This window comes from Gastrolobium bilobum, unplaced genomic scaffold, assembly GCF_033153095.1.
Source record: "Gastrolobium bilobum isolate Gb01-03AN ecotype WA unplaced genomic scaffold, APGP_CSIRO_Gbil_v1 utg413, whole genome shotgun sequence".
In the NCBI taxonomy this organism is placed as follows: domain Eukaryota; kingdom Viridiplantae; phylum Streptophyta; class Magnoliopsida; order Fabales; family Fabaceae; genus Gastrolobium; species Gastrolobium bilobum.
In genome coordinates this window covers 1-13,410 of record NW_026895670.1, presented here as the reverse complement: position 1 = coordinate 13,410, position 13,410 = coordinate 1, and the positions used below count along the sequence as shown (strand labels likewise).

At 39.2% G+C, this 13,410-nt stretch overlaps 1 non-coding gene across 1 annotated transcript; it reads right to left on the bottom strand.

The window, feature by feature from the left end:
* Positions 1-10,585: 10,585 nt before the first annotated feature.
* Positions 10,586-10,692, bottom strand: LOC133288745 (small nucleolar RNA R71). Its single transcript, XR_009748400.1, has one exon. It is a non-coding gene; the product is annotated as a small nucleolar RNA R71 (small nucleolar RNA).
* Between the last annotated feature and the right edge of the window lie 2,718 nt (positions 10,693-13,410).

The following is a 13,410-nucleotide window of genomic DNA, read 5'->3' as shown; positions in this document are numbered from 1 at the left end:
AAAATTATCCTTAATAACCTAACCTCTTGAATTTAAAATTTGAATTTAAATTTCAAACTTAAATTTAAATCAAATTAAATTTATCCTAACTCGTAATTTAAATTTGAATTCAAATTCAAAATTTTAAAATTCAAATTTTAAATTAAAATTTTGAATTGCGCCAAAACTCTTTTTGGCCAAGTCAACTCTTTGACTTACTAGGACCCATGACCTAAGACCCTATTGGGCCTTCTAACATATTTGGGCTTGTTAATGGAGAAACCAATTTCACACTAATAGTAAAATGGGGTGCATGATACTATTGGGCTTGGAGGCCAACTCTAACCCAATTACATCTACAATCTTGAAAAACCCAATAACAATTATTGGTTCAAGCTAGCTAGATATAAGCAATCAAGAATACCCTTAGGTGGTGTTTGGTTTAGGTCTTTTCAACATTTTCCCATCTATATGAAGTAAGGTTTTTAGAAAGGCAACGTTTGTTTCAACAGATTTTCTTCAAATCCCCATCTATGTAATTTGCATAGTTTTCCCAACTTTGCCTTTGAAACCCACGTATCTGCACTGTTTAGAAAGCAAAATTGAGGGTGGTTTTTTATGAAAACTGGGTATGCTACTGTTGCTACACTTTTTGGACACCCATTTATACCCTCTGAAACCTGTTTGGGAAGCCTGTTCATCAGTAAGCTTGGCTGCAAAGCCTCTGAAACCATGTCTGTAGCTATAAACATAGGAAGCTTGGGCTTGCTCAATGCTGTCAAAACATTTAAACGACAATAATAAAAATCACTTATCTGAAATAATGGGTCATTAAGAAAATGCAAAAGAAAAGAAAAGTGATATTAACTATAACCTTCCACTGTGAACAACAGCAAGCATGTCATGGTTTTGCTTCAGAATATCATGTGGGTGTTCACCAGTTTTGCTTCCCATGTACACCACATAAACCTGCAATCAAATCCAGATTCTACAGTTTGCTTAATAAACCCAGAACCCAGAAATAACCATAACCAATATGCTATACAAAAAGGCTAATTTTTGAACTCGGTTGTACCATGCCAGAGAAACAAAACATTTAAACTCAGGGGTATTTTTGTCATTTCAGATTATTTTCCCATCTATATCTTACCTCCAACCAAACATACATTTCCTAAAAGTTACCTAATTTTCCCAGTAAAATTTTTCCCCACCTAACAACTTTTTTTTTTACATTTTCCTATCTATCTCACTTTCTTACCATTTCCCTAGTATTCAAAAAGTTTCTCCTCAACCAAACGCCCCCTTAGTGTGTGACCCATTAGGCCCAATTAATCACCGACATAAATAAACTTTGACTAATTAAACTTCTTTAACGGGCCCAATTTATCTAATGACCACATAAGACACTAGCAATGCTCCGCGGCCCCAGAACTAATTGAGTTGATCAAATGATCTACCTTTCTTATTTGGATATCATGCCGGCATCATCCCTTACATTTAGTCGAGAGTAAGGATAAATTATCATCTCTCTTGATTGACTAAATATAGCATTTCACAGAACTAGGAATCTTCTTCTAATGACTCTAAGACAGATCATGACTCCTCATGATCTCTTATTATGCATATATTCCCGAGTCAATTAGAAATCATCCAAGCCCTATCGGTTTTGTGAACGACTAATCCCTTGCAGAGGATTATGAGTCCTATCGCCAAGTCCATCTACACTCATGTATTCAAGTTATACCTAAGAGTACACTGTTCTTCCTATTTTTTAGGCGGATATAGTTGTACAGTCAAAGTATAACCCTAGGACATAGCGTTCGATGACATCCTCAAGTCTAGGACGATCCACACTACCAAACGATGAGAGACTTTACAAATGCAATGATACTCTCAACAATGAATCCTTGTGGAGTCTCTCAGAGGGTCAATTCAGTGCCATATGTTCCCTAACAGATCCATCCACGACATCAGCTAAGGCATCACCATGCTTGTATTCCATGAGGTCCCTACCTTGTATCTCCATGCAAGTAAAAGATGTCGTACTAGTCTTATTGAGATCGCTAATGTCCTTTCATTGTGATTCAAGACTAGGAACAAGCTTTAGGCATTAGACATGTAGTGTCCTCGAGTCCTCATGATCATGATCCTTATCATATATCCTCAAGTAAACACCTGTTCTATCCCTAGGGCCTTTATCTTTAAACGCATATTAACCATAAAATATAGGCGAGACATAAATATTATAAAGATAAATTATGCTCAAATATATAAATCATGAAATATCAAAATAGTACAAGGTGTTCATCTAACAAAATAGATTGTCTCTAGGACACCTACATACTAACAAGTAGGTACGTGGTAGTTTACTTTGATGACATTCTTATTTATAGTCAAGACTTAAGAGATCACATTGACCATCTTAAGTCTATTTTGCAAGTGCTGAGTGTAACATCCTGTGTGCACCCGGTGCATTAAACATACCTATGGTAATAGCGTGGCTAAATAAATGCGGAAGCTAACTTTTTCCAATTATGAAACCATTCATTATTAACTAAGTGGATTTACTTATTCCTTTTCAAAATATAGTCTGTATGTAAATTGCAATAAATAACTATAATGAATAACATCATCAAATATATATGTATCTAGTCATAGAACTATGACACGTAGGCTGGACAATATCTTGATACAAATATACAGCTCAAGTCTGAAACAAACATAACTGATACCAATGTGGCATGGACAACTCTCATGCTCACCAAATATAATAACAAAACACACTTCTGCCTCAAATACATTAGCCATCAAATAACAAGGCATAATGTAATCCAATTATATCAAATAAGCAACATGCATAAATCAGCTCAACTCCGGCCTCCTGTCACCAGAGGTCTCAACCTCAGAGGTACCTGTACCTGAAAATGTGCCCCACACGGGATGAGATCTCTAAAAAGAAATCTCAGTAAGACAAGGGGTCCTCAAGGATATCTCCACCCCAAGCTCACTTACATGTGCAATATAAGTGAGCTTGGGGTGTACCCGACGTATTAAAAATACATATGGCAATAGCGCAGCTAAATAAAATGCGGAAGCTAACTTTTTCTTTTCAATTATGACGTCATCATTATTAACCAAGTTGATTACTTAATCCATTTTCAAAATAATGCCTGTATGTAAATTGCAATAAATAACTAACGGAATAACCTCATATGTAGATGCGTATCTAGTCACGGAGCTACAACACGTAGACCGGACAATAATCCTGATACATTGTACAACTCAAGTCTAAATAAACATAGTCAAAACAATGTGACATGGACAACCCCCATGCCCACCAAATACGGCAACAAGCCAAACCAAGTCTCAACTCAAATAACATGATAATAAAATAAAGCATAATCACTAATCATGCATATTAGCAGTCAACAAGCATAATCAACTCACCTTCGGCCTCCTGTCGCCAGAGGTATCAACCCCCGAGGTATCTGAACCTGAAAATGTGCCCCAACACAGGGTGAGATCTCTAAAAAGAAATCTCAGTAAGGCAAGAGGTCCTCAAGGATCCCTCCACCCCAAGCTCAATTACATGTGCAATACAATTTTAAAAGCAGTATAATAGTATAAGTTCCAAATCCGTGCAATGCAGCATATAATCATGTCATGTGTGTCAGAATCCTACTGGAGTACAAGGAATTACAAGGAATTACATACGTCTACAACCTAGAGTACAAGGAACCGCTTGTACCTCACCCACAAAATCATCATCTTGTATGTCTCCATATAATCAGGCTTACCGTCTAGGTGGAACACCACATACATGTCATACGACACTTGCACTTAACAACTCAATAGCATTTCAATAATCATCATTTCATGAAAACACATCATGCATATAAACCATCCCTCCATGAGGTATGGTGGAACCAACAATAGGCAAAATCGAGGACACAAAAGCTTACCTTGCAAGCTAACAATCCCAAGTCAAAGCTCCACACTAACCCAAGGTCCACACACAACGCAAATCATGATCTGTTTAGATCAACAATCATATCAACATTCATAATCTAAAAGTTCATGACACAACGACAACGCTTCCTTTTTCGTTTCATACCATTAGGCTTCTCCCAAAGCCATAAGCCTTAATCTAGGTGATTCTAACTTAATTCGATTATTACAGAGGCTCATATTAACCAACCATGGGGTCTTTAACCAACCCACGCTACTGTTTGTACATAACAAGTCCATCCACGAATTCTCCCAGAATATCCGGATATTTCACGGGGCCATATCCGGATATCCATATCCAGATATCATATCCGGATATCTCTAACCCCATATCCGGATATCAATATCCGGATATCATATTCGGATATTTCGCGACAGAATGCAGTTTCTGCATTTCATGAAGATATCCCTCCAAGGTTTCATTTTTAAGGGTTCCATATGTTCAATCATGCGCTTTTAAGTGTATTATACCTTACCAACCCTTAAGTTATCAAGTTTCACTTGTTACATGCATCAAGAGTTAACCTTTAACGTAGAAAATATAACACCTCACATTTCTAAAACATATATTAATATATTAAATAAGGATTAAAGGGAAGGATTAGCGAAAATCCTGAAGATTAGGTCAAAATATAAAAAAAAGGGTAAAACGGTAATTAGCCAAACACGTAAAGAAGATAAAATTGAGTAGGAGGTCTCAAATGATAATCAGAACGAAAAATTGAGTGATTAGGCAAGTTTTTGAGAATTTGGTGAATAGTGTTTTTACTGGGTAAAAATATCGCGGAACAGTTGCACCGTAAAGCAAGCCGGTTGAATTTTGAGCTCTAGGTTTGGATATAAGTTAAAAATGGTATGTAGGACTAGGAAATATGATTTCCGGTGAAAATTGATGGAAATTAGTAAGTTTGGGGAAGCGTGCCCACGGCGCGCGTAGCAGCTTAAAACTGCAATTTCTCTAAACGACCGGAAAACTCCGGATTCATCTGATCAAGGGCAATTAGAAGGCAATGGTTAATGTTAAAAATTATAGTTTCTAAATAGGTTATGAAATTATGGACGTTTAGTGGAATAGGCTAGAATTTTGAATTAGTTTGAAATCGCGTGAGGTGGCGGTGGGGCCCACCTCACTTAAGTCACTTGAGTCACTTGAGTCACTTAATTCCACTTGTCATGGCACTATTCATCATCACTAACACTCCCTCTCTCTCTCTCACAAACACAAGCTCCCCCCCTCCATGGCCTAACTCCTTTTGAATTTTCTTTCTCTTCTAACTTCATCAAAACACAACCAAATCAAGTAAAGTTTGTCATGAAATTTGTTGGAAATCACCATCCAAACACAACCATGGTAGTCTTGAGCCATAAAACTCCCTAGATTTTAATAAACCCCCCAAACCCGTGGCCTACATGCTTAGATTTGCACTCATGGAGTTGTTTGGTTCTCCAATGGTTTAGTATGTGGTGGAGGAGTCTTAGGCCAAGCTTTTGAATAAGTTTCAACACATTCTATTGGTTGGATTAATTGATTTAATTTCATGAACCCTAGAGTCATTTTGCATGAATTGATGTAGTTAGAGAGCTCAAATGGAAATTGTGTATTAGATAAATATGTCGTAGAATGATGTTTTAGAGGGATAAATGCAATAAAAATTGTTGATGAAATGTTTGGTAACTTAGGCAAGATTCATGGTGGAAATTCAAGACTTTGTATTTGGGATGTTGGTAGGATTGTGTAATTGAGTTGTTGAGTAATTGTATGGATGGATTACGGTATTGTATGATGTTTGGAAATGTTGAATTGAATTGGATAACCATTGGTAGGTGGCCATGGAGATTTCGGCCAAAGAGAGGAAAATTGGGGGTTTTATATTGTGAAATTGTGTGGTTGATATGTTGGGTTGTTAAATGATATTTTGAGGTGTTGTGAGGTGTATGTGTGCATGGAAAATAAATGGAAAAATAAATGGTTTGTGTGGAATTGGTAATTGGACCTAGAGTGGAATAAATGGCAAAATGATGCTAGGATGGTGTAAAATGATGCTAGGATGGTGTAAAATGGAAAGTGACACCTAAAATGGTGTTGGGGTAGCATTATGATGCTAAGGAAAAATAAAAAAGAAAATGTAAGAAAATATTTTGAAAATTAACACATGTTGGGCCGAACCTACCATGTGTAGGGGAGGAAATTTGATGTTTTGTAACTTTGGTGGATTCACTGTGTATTGATGATCCGTATATGGTCATTGTAGGTTGCCTCCCACGAATTTGAACCCTGAACTGTGAGCTCGGTGGGTTGCCCTTGGTCCCGGACCAAAAGGGATTGTGGTAAGTATTTTGGAACCATGCATATGTGCTTGATAATTTACATGTGTTGGTGAATGGAAAGTAAATTGGGAATGTCCTTTGTGTAGGCATTTCTGTTATACCTAGCTTGGGGATTTATTGCTTTGGAGCTATGAGAATGTGATCATACAGGTAATCCCTTGGTACTGGAGTTTGATCCCCTTGTGTGTTCCACTATGCCCGTTGAGGGTGATGGTAGGAAATGTATGTGAATAATATAGGATAACATGATCATGCATATTGTATGTGTTGCTATACATAGGATGTACCGTGTCTCTAGCTAGTGGATTGTTTGCCTTCGGATGTTACAGACTTCCACTGGATAGGTCTCCGTGAGGGAGTTTCAGTTGACCTGGGGTCGTGGTGTGTGATCCGTAGAGGAGCATACTAAGAAGTCTCGGGTGGTTATGGATGGAGGGTACCTTGGTTGATGTTCTGGGAACACTCCTTGGTTTGAAACCCGTAGGCTATATGCCGATGCCAATAGGCTGGACGTTGCGTGGCTTTGGCATTGACCATTCCAGCTTCGTCGTATTTTGTTTCCCTATGCTTCCCTACTTCACTAAATCCCTTGCTTTATGCCGTTTTCAGATGTTATGTTATATTGTTTATATGCATCGAAGTGAGCAATGGGGTGGAGTATTCTCCAGAACCTCTGGGTTACTGAGATATATCTGTATATCTCACCCCGCTATGGGGACTTTATTTCAGGTGGTAGCAGTGGTGTCGGGGAGGCGGGCAAGAAGCCCGTAGGTTGAGCATGAGGATTCTGCTTATTTTGTATTTTGGTGGCCATTGGGCCTAGGCTAGACTTAGGATATGAACACTATGTTTAGATAGACCATTCATATTGTCATTTTGTTCATGTCTCTTTTGGCTAAGTTTAGTGGTTAATTATTATGTTTTATTTGGAAGTTATGGGTTGTAATTTGTAATATGTCATTTGGAGGAGTTGTAAATTGTATATGAAGACTTGATGTAATATGGAAGTATATGTATATGATGAAAGGGAAATAGGTCTATTCTAGGATTGATTTATGTTTTAGGTTGCAAAGAGCATGCAAATGAATATTGTGATTGAAATTAATTAACTTGATAAGGTAAGCATGAATTATGCATAATGATTAAATTGGATATAAACTGTGAAGGATTATAAGAGCACCAAGGCATTGCTGATTCTTGTGTGCCACCCAATGATTATTAGGTACAAATTGAGGTTAGAGAACACATTTGCAAATATGGGAGATATTGGAAAAACAAAGGAAACTCTGACGAAATTTCTAGAATTTCGGTGAATTTTGGGAGAGCATATCTCCCTCCACAGAGGTACGATAGGGACATTACATACGCCATTTTAAAGCTTGAGATGTCCTCTATCTTGTGTTAAAATTTGAGAAAATTATGGGTTTCATGTCGGCCTGTAGAAGGCAGAGAGCACGGACTGCTCATATGGCCATTGCACTTATGACTCGTGTGATGGCTTCTTAGAAAGGTAATTAAGTCTAGAATAACATAATAAAAGATGGGAGGCTTGTAGAATGCAGTTTCTCTGCAGTAATTAAAAGACCGAACCATGTTCGGATAGGTAGAAAACGTAAAAGTGAGATTTAAGCTAAGTGGGTTTATAGGAACTCCTTAGTGACTTGAGAGAAGTGTTTTATGATATGTAAGTAGTTTATAATACTATTCTGCGAAGATTTTATAGTTACGGTCACAACTTTTATTTATTACGCTTTTTATTGTTTTAAATGCTCGTGTAATAAACGGAAAAAGTTTACTCTCATTTTTTTAAATGAATTGTTGTGATTGTAACTGCGCTTAATATCATAATTGATGGGACATAAATTCGTTCCCATCTAAGCCCATGTTGATGGAAAAATACCATACGTTCCCTCATCTGATGAGCAACTTCAGCATGAAAATCACTTGTTTTACACATTTGTGACAAAAACACAGTGGGGGAACGGATGGTAACGTATTCCTTTAAAATATGTTAAAAGGGGAACAGACTGAGACGCATTTAATGCACCTTCTCCATTCATTTAATGCTTCTGTACACTTTGCAGGTAACGTAGAGTTAAAGACTTCTAAAAAGCAAGGCGGTGCACCAACTGAGCAGCTGGAAACGTGAAGAGCAGAGAATCAAGAGTTCTCATTGGCTGAAAACAGAAGCAAAACATGGGAAGGTCTGCAAACAACGGCTAATCATCACCAAACCCTGTTCCATTCAACAATTCACGCAAGCTTCACACTCTACTGCCACCGTCCCGTCCCCTCATTCAAGCAACTAGCTCCAAGGGAATTACAGTCTTGTCATTCCTCTTCCAGCTATAAATAGGACCTCCCTTACACAAAAACATCATCGAATTCTGGAGGGTTTGCAGTCCGAAAGGAAGAGATCACTTAATAGTTAGTAACTTAGTTTAATTATCAGTTGTAATTATAGTTAAGCGACAACCCCTCTTCCCTTCTCTGTAAACAACCATCAAGACTCCTCACGAGCAAATACCCATCTTTCTCCATTTTCTGTTTCTTTTTGTAAACTGTCTTTTAAATTAATATAAGTGTTTTTCTCTTCGTTCCAATCGTTATCTCTTGACTGAATCTCGGGTCTATGTGATCTCAGTTGAGAATAATTATGTTTAAACTATCAGCCATGAGCTGAACTATCTGTGGAACGGGTAAACTATGAAACTCTTAAAGAACTGTTTTCAAAACTCTTGACTGAAGCTTTTTGTATTTCTTTGGCTTAGTAAGCTATATTCATTGTGCGCCAATAGAAATTGGGTACATACTGAGAAAGGAACTTCCATAAGGAAGAGATTTCAGACAGCTTAGCCATTGGGGGGAAGGTAGATGTCATGGCAAAAACGCTACTGGTCACCTTAGGAATAAGGGGCCAACTCGTCCATTTTAAGGTTCTGAACTAAGTACCTGTTGGAGTCAAGGGAGCCATAGAAATATGGAAACTTGTGAGCCATCTAGACCATGAGCTAAGGAATCAGAGTTGGCAGGCAAAGAAACTGGGACAAAGCCAAAAGGTGCTAAGTCTTGAGCAGAGAAAACAACCCCTTTAAGAGGGAAGCAGTGAATCTGTTCCTTCTGTTAAACTGTTTTAACCACCACCTTGTTGTCTCCTGATTAAAGTTATTTCTGTTTTAGTAATTTTATTTTATTTTATTTAGTACTTATAAACACTCCAATGACTGTTATCTCACCTTCTTCTAAACAGGAAGGATCACATACATAACGCAGCAAGCAACTGTTTGACATCAGGTTGAACCTACTGTTCCTGAGGAACGTTGTCAAGAGAGTAGGAACGTTTGACCAGACAGTTCATTTACTAACTTTTCTTCTCATTTTCACTCTTTATAAACAGTGATAAAACAATAATTAGCACTCTATCCTTGTGGGAACGATAATTTGAGCATTAATACTCCCTTTATTACTTGATGCGTGCACTTGCGCACTTGGGTTGGAACTGAGGGACGAATCTGTGTTCTGCAAGAACAGAAGAACGTCCCCTATCAGAACTTATATTTTTCCACCATCAGCAAACCACCCAACAAGTTTTTGGCGCCATTGCTGTGGATAGAAACACTAACTGTTGTTCTTATCATTGTTTTCTAACACATATACTGTATATCTGACTTTACTTTTATATTTTTTTCTCTTTATCACTGAATCTGCTGTGCATATATATACCCTGTGCTATTGGTTTATGAGTGAAGAGTTTGAAATAGACTCTAACCACTCCATTGAAGTACCTGAGTTTCTCTTTGATCCTGAGCCAGAACGCACACTCCATAGGAGAAGAAGGAACCTCAGGGAAAGATTTCCTGAAAACATGGCTGATCACAATAATAACAATGAAGAGGTTCCCCCTGAACAGAACTTCAGAATTTTGGCTGCTCTTTTCAGGAACAGACCAGATAGCGGAGTAATCCTTCCCCCTGTAGCACCAAATTTTGAACTAAAACCTATCATGTTCCACATGATTAGGGAAGCAGGGGTCTTAAATGGACTCCCTGCAGAAGATCCTTACACACACCTCACAACATTCCAAGATATTTGTGATAATTTTAAAGTCGAGGGTGTAACAGAGGAGAGCATGAGAATGAGGTTGTTCCGTCACTCCTTGGGTTTAAAAGCTAAAACATGGATGAAAACTCTCACCCTTGGATCAATCCACACATGGGAAGAACTCTCTAACAAGTTCATAGAGAGGTTTCTCCCAATGTCTCGACAAGAGAATGTTAGAGCTGAAATCTCTAACTTCAGAATGTTTTATGGAGAAAATCTCTATGAAGCATGGGAGAGATACAAGGACATCATAAGAAAATGTCCAAACCATGGGGTTGAGAGTTGGGGAGTGCTACAATCTTTCTATAAAGGACTTGACCATACTTCTCAATCTCACCTAGATTTTGCTGCAGGAGGATATTTCTTTACAGGAACACTTGAATCAAGATACGAAATCATAGAAGGGACTGCTGAAAGATGTCTCCAATGGCCAATAGACAGAGTTGAGGAAGCCAGACATGCTAGAACTGGATAAACAAACAGCCAGGGAAGCCCAGCTGGCATCACTCATGAATGAAGTGAAGAACCTGAAAGCTGACCAAGCAACACCAAGGATGGAAGTCTTACAACTCACAGCAACTGAAACAGAACTATGCTCAGCCTGTGGTGACCTTCATGACTCAACAGACTGCCCATCCACTGCATTGGTGTGTTATGCAGAAAATTTTGGCAATAGGAACTTCACCAGAGACAATCAACAAGCACGACAAAATACACATTCAAGCCCTGGAGGAACTATCATTAAGGATCAGAACCACAACACCCAATGGAGGCCACCCATTAACCAGAGACCATTCAACAACAATCAGCAGCAGTATCAGCAAGGTAGCAGCAGTGGAACGTTTGAACAAAGAAGAAACAACTACGTTCCGTTCCACAGAGATGACCAACGCATGAACACCCTGGAAAATTATGTCAAGGAATATGTCACCAGGAATGATGCAGTGTTCAGGAACATTGAGTCCCATCTGGGGCAGATTGCTGCCAACCTTCAAACTAGAACATCAGGATCACTATCAGGGGACACTGAGGTCCCCTCAACCAATTCTGAAACCCCTTGAAAGGTAAGTACCATGTCTAGCTAAAGACATTAAAATAAGCGTTGACTGAGAGGCAACCCAGTAGATACATTTTCTCTCTAACAAAGAGCAAAGTTTTGGGGTGGTTATCCATAACCACATAGCTCCCAAAAAGGAGGGAACGTCTGATGTTCCTCTCCAAAAAGTCCAAATAAAGTACGTTCCGTTCCAGGAACGTAGTTTTGGGGTGGTCCCTGACCACACAATCCCAAAATAAATAAATAAAATAAAATAAATATATATATATATATATATAGATATAATTATATGTTTTGTTACAGGTTCATTTAGATTTATTAAATAATAGGTGATAGGTTAGTATGTCCCCTTTTCCTTACTTAGTACTCACTATTGCATGTTTTCCTATTATTTATTTCAGTTAGTTATTTATTTATTAGTTAGGAAAAGACAAAGGGAACATTCCCTGGGTTAGGAGATAAGAGTGACTGGGACACCTGTCCCTGCTGAGTCACTTAAAAAGATACGCAGCCATATCCAATTTGCATTCATTGCAATTCTTGGAAACGCGCGCAGAAAAAACAACCGTCTCCTCAACCATTAAGCCAACTGCACCCTTTCCTTTTCCCTCTCTCCCACGTCTTGACCTAAATCGTTCCATCTTCTCTCACTCATCCCATCAGTAACTGGTCACCTACTGCTGACCACTCGTTCTGTAACGTCCCCATTCCACTACCTCTTCAACCTCCTCTCCTTAACCTCCACGTCCCAGAAACCTTTCATTTTTGCCCCCACAGTCTATTTAAACTCGGTCTCTGATTTCTTCAAGTTCTACTACTTCCATTCAACTCAGAACCCTTTTATCCCTCCTGCATTTGTGCCCTAACTCCCTTTCTGAACAAAATGACTAAGCTTTCATTTAAAGTGACCCCTGTAGCCAACCGCGGCGAAGAACCAGAGCTCGCTGAACCCACCATCATTCTGTACCCAGGAAGGAACATTTCTCTGCATCGGGACAGAGTGGTTCTGCCTCCATTTGTGAAGAAATCACTGGACATACTTCGGTGGTTGCTTTTCGCCACTGATGACCGTGAGTTGAACTTGAACTGGGTGGGAGAATTCCTATACCAGACGAGGAGGCTGCCCGAAGATGAGGCACCTGATGTGGTCCCAGTGAGGGGAAAACAAGTATCATTTTCCCCCGCTGATGTCCAGGAAGTACTCCACCTTCCCTCCGTCACCAACTGTCCATACCAGGAGTATTTGGATAGTAGGGAGGTGTACAAATTTTAGAAGGATCTAAAGCAGACAGTAGTCGTGGACAATCCTAACTACTACAAAGGGTCTCTCTGCAAGGGGAGCATAAAGGACATAGCCAGATTCTGGGCACTGTTTGCCAACTCCAACATCACCCCCACCTCTCATGAAGCCTCTGCTAGCTGGGGACTTCAAGTTCAAATTTACTGCATCATGAAGCACATCCATTTTGATGCAGTAACCCTCATCTACAACAGCTTGCAGAGGGACATAAGGAAGACTAAGGTCTTCCTCCCCTGCCTCATCATCAAACTCTGCAGGAGAGCTGGTGTAGAGGAACACCCAGATGACACCATGAAGGTGGCATCTATCATTGATGCTAAGACCTGGAACGGTCTTAAAAGCACCTACATTGACACCATCCAACCTATTCCTGCCAATCTCAAACGTTTCCCCACCAGAGATAATGAAGAGGAAACATATGTGGCCTCACTGAAGAAGACCACCCCTACAAAATCCTCTTCCTCTGGCCACGTTTCGGCTAGAAGAACCATCCCTCCTCCTACCAAGGTGAAGAAGGATGCCCCTGTTGCTACTGATGGCAAGCAGGGCAAGAAGAAATCTCCTGCCAAACCTCCCCCAAGAAAGGGGAAACATTCAAGTCAGAGGATAAAGAGGGTCCTCAACAACAATAGGACAG